This window comes from Daktulosphaira vitifoliae, unplaced genomic scaffold, assembly GCF_025091365.1.
Source record: "Daktulosphaira vitifoliae isolate Bord-2020 unplaced genomic scaffold, ASM2509136v1 Scaffold_2, whole genome shotgun sequence".
Lineage (NCBI taxonomy): Eukaryota > Metazoa > Arthropoda > Insecta > Hemiptera > Phylloxeridae > Daktulosphaira > Daktulosphaira vitifoliae.
In genome coordinates, this window is record NW_026099573.1 from 32,374,588 (window position 1) to 32,382,656 (window position 8,069).

General features: G+C 29.1%; 1 long non-coding RNA gene across 2 annotated transcripts; it reads left to right on the forward strand.

Moving 5' to 3' along the window:
- Positions 1 to 484: 484 nt before the first annotated feature.
- LOC126899877 (uncharacterized) lies at positions 485 to 5,406 on the forward strand. 2 transcript variants are annotated; one of them, XR_007702729.1, is made up of 9 exons: positions 485 to 858; positions 1,265 to 1,374; positions 1,484 to 3,282; positions 3,349 to 3,816; positions 3,881 to 4,164; positions 4,467 to 4,812; positions 4,875 to 4,967; positions 5,048 to 5,123; positions 5,185 to 5,406. It is a non-coding gene; the product is annotated as an uncharacterized LOC126899877 (long non-coding RNA). The 2 variants fall into 2 exon arrangements; XR_007702730.1 differs by lacking the exon at positions 485 to 858 and adding an exon at positions 1,033 to 1,067.
- Positions 5,407 to 8,069: the final 2,663 nt, after the last annotated feature.

Consider the following 8,069-nt stretch of genomic DNA (forward strand, 5'->3'; position numbering starts at 1 on the left):
TTAATTAGCTTATTTTTAATAACATATTTTTTTTTTTTTGTATTAGCTGTACCAAGAAACGAATCAGCTCAAGAAATGAAAACATCAAATCTATGGAGAGATGACGGTTTTAATTCAGATGTAAATTACATTTCATGGCAGGCAATAGAGTGCAATAACTATTTGTAAAAATTAGTATTATGTGTGTAAATATTATGTAGAGTTTTCAGTTATGTTAAGCCAAATTTTAATAAATTATTATAAAAATTAATAATATTGTTTTTATGTTAAGTCAAAAGATATACAAACTTTATAGTTTGTTTTTATAAAATAATAAAATATACATAAAACCATGTGTCTTATCATTTAAAAAATAATTAAATAACAATGGTATCTTATATCATATCCTACACAATATTCTACAAGCATTGTAATAATGGTGGTTTTAGGTATGCACATAAAGTAATAAAAAAAGTGGTGTCTGCACACGCACACACCCCTTCATCGAAACTATATAACCCGGCAGTGTATACTTCAGACGCGCAGATGATTTTTGTTTCTTACTGAGAACTAAGATTCTTTGCTTTCAACAAGTAATCATTGTATCGCTATAAACATTTTTATTATTCAATATTATTTTATAATTTTATTTATTATTCATTATTTTATTATTTTATTTTATTAATTTATTTATTATTCATTATTATTATTATTATTATTTATCATGTATTCATGTACTAAATGTGTAAGAACTTTTTGAACTCGATCAAACATGCGTAGACAAGAAAAAACGCATTTGGGAATAAGAAACCGATGTGACTTTTGTGACGCAGATTTTAAATACTTTGGAGATTTAAAAAAAACATTTGAACAAACATAGTGAGTAAAAATATTCAATTAAATTCAATTTATATTTTAGTTAATAATAATAAGCGATTATATCTAGTAAAGCAGTAACAAATTAAAATAAAAACAATATATATATAAATATATTTAAAAATGCTTTTTACATTAAATTGATTACTTTCCGACAGCTTTACAAAAGTACATTATTATTATTATTTTTTGTTGATTGAAAATATTGCTAAGTATAAAATTTAATTTATTTCAAGCTATACTTTAAGAAAAAACAATGGATACTTATTTTATTTAAAATCTTTTAAAAAATTATTTCCATATTATATTGATTAATATTTTTGATAATTTTACAAAAAATACTGTTTAAATAATATTTTTAGTTGTTGTTTAAATTATAAAACTATAAAAAATGTATTTTATATTTTAGTTACCATAATTTCGGAACAAAATCGTCAGAGAGCTAGTGTATTATCACATACTTCAAACTATTATGATAATGAACATTTACAAACGTACAGTCCACCTCAAATTATCAAGGTATTAAAATCTTAGAGAATTTTTTTTTTCTTGGTAGTCTATTATATTTCAAATTAATATATATTTTTTGGTCCATATATTGTTTCATTGAATAAACGCAAACATGAAGACATTTGGGGTGGTGAACTTGGGGATCAAAACTGTTTAGAAGCCGATTCAGCGTTAACCAGTACTGCTAGTTCTACCGCAGGTCGTCGAACAAAAAAACAACGTCTGGAAGAGGTTAAAACAGAAGGATTCCAATTATTCCAGTCTACATTTGGAGGTATGATAAAAAACTATTATAAGAAAAATCTCAGTCTATTGCCTCATTACAAATTGTTTCTCGATGAAGCCAAGCCCGAGATAATAAAATTGCTTATTGAGTTAATCTCAAAGAACTCAATTAAATTTAACTTAAAACTGGAGGGCACATACAAAATCCCCCATACCAAAAGTTATAGAAAATAGGTCTTTCAAAACCTCTGCTCAAACACTATGTATGGCTGACAATGATTTGCATGCCATACTAGAAGAAGAATTTAATAAATTAATGCACGAAGAAGAAGTTTACCAATCAAAAGGATCGGGCTTTTCAATTGACAGCGTCGAAGGTTTATTACTAAGTGTGTATCGTTATAAACCACTCGGGGGCTCATCATATTTCAAACTACCCGACAACATTGAAGCACGTTAGGCAATCATTAATGTAAAAAACAATGATGAGATGTGTTTTAAATATAGTATTATGGCAAAATATGTTGACGCGCCAAATCCAAGCAGAATTAGTCACTACTTAAACGCACCAGTTAACTACGATTTTTCAGAATTAAACTATCCAGTAGAAGTCAAGGACGTCAAAAAATTCGAAAAAGGAAATCCGGGTGTCTCTGTGAATGTGTATGGGTTGAAAATATGTGAGCCGACATGCAACGTCGATAAAATCCACAACCCCCAAAAAAACAAAGAGTATATTGTTGTTCCTTACAAGATAAATGATCAAGAGTTGAACAATCATTTCGATATTCTATTGTTTAATGATGATGAATCAACTAATGGTGATAAATATCATTATGCCTACATTAAGAATTTTTCTCGTTTGGTAAGATCGCAAATTACTAATCACAGAACTTCTCAAAACAAATCAACCGATGACGATGACAAGGGAGGATTGGAACGTTCATAACGCTATTTTAAGTGTAGGTAAATGTCCATTATGTACAAGTCAATTCACTGAAAGGAACCATACCGTACGAAACCATCACCATTTAAGTGGCAAATTTAGAAACACTGTATGTAATTCATGTAACTTAAGAATACAGACACCAAAATTTGAACCTGTTTTCGCTCATAATATGAATTATGATAAAAGTTTCATTATTGGCGAGTTGGGTTTTGACGCACATACACTATCCGTGGTACCAAATAGCGAAGAAAAGTTTATATTTTTTTCAAAGTACATTTCAAACAAATTTTCTATACGTTTTCAGGACACATTTAAATTTATGTCGTCAAGTTTAGATGCGCTTAGTGCAAATTTAGTTTGTTCAGACAAGTCTAAATTCAAATCTGTAATGTCTGCATATCAGAGCAAAGATTAGGATTACGTTATTTGGGATAATGAGTTGGATGTACAACTTTTTTGTGATGTATTTGAAGCTTTCAGAGACGTATGTTTATCAACCTATGGACTAGGCTCCTGTTTTTACTATACCGCTCCGGGTTTATCATTTGACGCCATGCTGAAAATAACTAAAGTCGAGCTTGAACTTTTAACGGACTATGATATGCTCTGTTCATAGAAAACAGAATAAGGGGTGGCATCACTCAAGCTGTAAAAAGGTATGCCAAGGCGAACAATAAATTTACGACTGGTTACGATGTGAGTGAGCCGTCAAGCTGGCTAATGTATTTAGATGCTACTAATTTGTAAGTTTTTTTTTGTTTTTTATTTTATAAACATTTTCTTTAATTTAATTTAATAATGTTATTAAGTTTCAGGTACGGATGGGGTATGAGTGAAGCTCTTCCACGAAAAAACTTTAGGTGGTATGAAAAGGACATATCTGTAAGTGCTGTGACCAGTCTGCTAAAAAGGACCGGATCGAACTCAAACACCGGCTATATTATGGAGGTGGACGTTGATTATCCTCAGACTTTACACGATACACACACTGACCTACCTTACTTGTGTGAAAGGTTTTTGCCACCAGGGGCATTAGTTTCTAAACTTTGTACTACTTTAATTAATAAAAAAAATTATACTGTACACTATACTGTTTTGAAACAGGCTATGGACGTTGGGTTGAAACTGAAAAAAGATTCAAAAAATACACAGAGTATTACAGTTTGAACAGAGCGCATGGCTATCAAAATACATTAAATTAAACACGGAGAAAATAAAGTTGGCTACTAATGATTTTTTTAAAGATTTCTTTGAATTAATGAATAACGCCGTATTTGGTAATTATTTAAAATTAAAAAAAAGATAAATTATTATGCTCTCTAACGCGATTAAATTTTATAGGAAAAACCATGGAGTCATGCAGAAATAGAATGAAAATGTAGCTGGTATCTAATGCTCAAACAGCTCAGCGATTATTTAATAAACCAAATTTTAAATACATTACATATTATACTGATGAATTCTGCGCCCCATTCACTTGTTTCACGATGCTCTTATTTTTGATAAACCTATATATGCTGGTTTTAGCGTGTTAGAAATATCAAAAACATTAATGTATGATTTTCATTACAACACCATGAGAAAAATGTATAATGGTCACATTGAGCTTTGTTATATGGACACAGGTAAATAAAATTATATATTTATATTTATATATATAATAATTAAAAAATTAAAAATAATAGTGGTTATTATAAAAAATCACTCATTTATTTCATACGTACAGAAGATTTTTACGATGATGTATTAAAGAAACCTCGCTTTTTAGAAAAATTAGATACCTCAAACCTAGAGCCTAATCATAAATGTTATCGAACAGAACGCGCTAAATTACCCGAGACCTTTACATATTTGCATTATTTTTTAAATGTATATTGATTTTAAATAATAATAATAATATTTCTATTTTTATTTAATTTATGTGTAGACGAAGCCCTTGGAAAAATCATAGCTGAACTTATTGCTCTCAGGTTAAAATCATATGGATACGAAATGGACGGTAAAGAGAAACTCAAGGCCAAAGGGGTCTCTAAGATTGTAGTTAGTAATCATGTCACGTTAATGGATCATAAACAATGTCTTTTCAAGGGGTTGTCTACACCACACATTCAAGATAATTACTCTGCTGAGCGGGAGATGATATCATTCAGGTCAATCAAACATAAAATGAAAACGATTAAGACTAGAAAACTTGCACTAAACCGTTATGATGATAAGATGATAGTATTAACGAATCAGATAGATACTCTACCTCATGGTCATTAAAAAGTCGAGTATGTAATGATTGTTAAAATATAATAATAATAATAGTAAATGTTGTATTGATATGTTTTAGGAAACTGATTGAAGAAGGAAAACTGTAGTTATATCAACAAAAAATGGAAAATATAGTGAGTTAAAAATTGCTATGATGACACTATAGGACCGAGTAAGTAAAAATTCAATTATTGTTTAAATAAATAATATAAAAATATTAATAGTAATAATAGTTGAATTTTTATTTATTAGGATATTGAACGAGGAAAAAATCTGTAGTCAAAAAAAAAAACGATAAGTGATAAGAGGATAGTTGGTACAGAGTAAAGTGTGTACAAATTAATTGTTGCATAAAATAATACAAAATTATAATCATATTTTTATTTTAGGAATCGGATTGAAGAAGGAAATCATTAATTTTATTTAATTATTTATTATTATTATTATTTTTTTTTTTCAATTCTGAGTAATATTGTTTATAAAAATTATTTTCGAAACACCTTTTAATTGAAAGAATTGTTTTTTTTGTTATTATAATTGTGGAAGTCCATATCATATATACATTTTAAAAATTATAAGCTGTTTACAATAATATTGAAGTAAAAAATAAAATAACTATGATAAAGAAGCATATTTATTTAATTATTTTTAAAAAAATATTGCTAACACAAAGCACAAAAAAAATACATTTCCAAAATAACACAAAGTCAAATATTGTTTACAAACCAATTTCTAAGCAAAACTATTTTATAAAAAGTACAATTCTTAGGATTTAGGTTCATGTGATAAATTCAACTGTTGGGTTTAAGGTGTATGTTCCGCTAATTCCAATTGGTCAATTCTTGGCATCCCTAAATCTTCGAGATTAAAATATTTACTTCTGGAATAATTCTGCAAGAATACGTTGTTTCTTTTAACCTTTTACATAAATGTTTTCAAATGGAAGTGAGTTTAATATTCATCCTCCTATATCTTCAGCCTCAACATCCTCAAAGTGCACCGACATAAAATGTCGATTTTTTAACAACCAGTTATTTACACTTCGACTTTTTTCTGATTGTGGTCTTGGAAACGAATGTTTAAAAATCCAGTGTAAAGTTGCCCAAGAGTCTACATCAATTACCGAAAGTTCTTCAATTAAATAATTTGTGTTCAATCCCATTATGCACTCAATATCAATTAAACAGGTAGACATAGTTTATAAGTATCACACGCGCACACACGTGTTAAAAGGGTCACGGACCGTATAAAACTAAGTACTCTGCTATACAAATAACCAAGTTTCTTACGAGTCATATTCACGTAATTCCGCTCGTGTTACTTTTTATGTCCGATTAAAGCTGTGCTATCTAATGCAGAGAGTTTAATATCCAAATTTATATACTTTTCTTTTACTTCGTGTATTTTACTGTTTAAGTCATTGCATACATTTTGTATTTCTTCAAATTTCTTACCATAACTTTCATGTATTTGATTAATTAACGAATGAAAAGCTAGCAATTGGCTTAACCTTTGGCTTTCTTCTGTTCTGCCAAATACGTCCATTTTAGCACGTGTTTATGTTCAAACTGATATTATTTTTTAAGTTCTGAATTATTTATCCAACTATTTTCTGTAAATTTAAAGCCGTACCATTTTACATATAATTTATCACCTTTTTTACGAATTATCTTTTCGACTAAAAAATTGTCTGGAAAATGAATTTTACTAATTTCTTCGGCGTAGAAACCACCTGCAATATCGTTAACTCTGTAATCCTTCAATTTATATGTATACGGTTTTGTGTTGTTTATTTTTGATATAGTGAAAATTTCAGTCGACCAGTTTGGTAAAAATCCTTTAGTAAAAATCCCCTTTTGTATGCTTATACGCAGGGTCGCATTTAGGAATTTTGCCGCCCCCCAAAAAGAGTTGGATTGGGTTTTTTAGTTGGCNCCCCCAAAAAGTGTTGGATTGGGTTTTTTAGTTGGCGTATTTAATAATTCCGAATATTCAATTAATTGATTTTCATTTGCCATGGTTTCAAAAGTACTATGTAGAGGATGTTCACTAAAAAATTATAAAATTGTTTATTTATAAAAAACTGAATTAACGCAGATGAGATAAAGAATGCTTGAAGCATATGCAAGCAATTCCGAATTTTCAATTATTTGATTTTCATTTGCTAGGGCTTCAAGAGGACTCTGAAGTTTAGGCTCACTAAACAAAATATAAAATTTTTCATTTATATAAAACTGAAATAACGTACAAAAGTTAACATTTGATTTTTAAATTACTTTTTATCACTAGACTCATTTGAAATCTGTTCAGCTGTAGTCTCTATTTTACTTGGCGAATTGAAGATTGATGGTCATTGATTGCCAAAAAATGAAGTTAATTTTGCGGTTTGAGAAATGACTTTTTGTTCTTTTTCTAATTTTAATTTAGCAACTTTTTTATAAGCACTTCCACTTAAACGTTTTCTGCCATCACTCATTTTAATACGTTAATAAATAATAAAATATACAAATAAAAAAAAACACCTCAACACATTAACTCGGTCACTTGTAGTCGAGTACTAAACACAATGAGCTGTCTGTACACAACACATTATTAGTGTGACATTATTAGATAGTAATTTTGTGAAAAATGAGACAAATTATTGTGTTTTAACTTTCTTAGTATTCCAATAATAATCGACTATCAACGGCCGAAGACATCCACAAAACCAGTTTAAGGGAGATTCAATACTTTGTTAAAATTAGATAAAAACACGAATCAAATAAATTGTTGCCTACTTTATTTATAGTGCTGTTGATTATAAAAAAAACGGTAGCACAGTGGGGTCGAGGCACAGTGTGGACGAGGCATAGATGGGACAAGTATAGATGATATCTGACAGTGATTAAAATCACTATCATAAGAAACGCTTCGATGCAAATCTGTAGATAGTGTTTCCTTTAGAGAAATTGGTGAAATATTTTAAAAGCAACATGAACTCTTATTTCTTTAATTATATCCTGATTAGTAGTTCTTTGATTTTAAAATATAATATATGAATAAATACTAATTATAGTTTTTAAATTTAGTATGAAATTGTGAGGCCAGCTATGATGTATGGTTAATAGTGTTGGGCGGTTGATAAGAAAGTAGAGCAGAGAATAAGTGTAGCAGAGATGAGAATGCTTAGTTGGATGAGTGGAGTGACTAGAGAAGATAGGATAAGGAACGAGCATATAAGAGGAAGTATAGGTGTTGCGTCAATCGTGGATAAGATGACAGAAAATAGACTTAG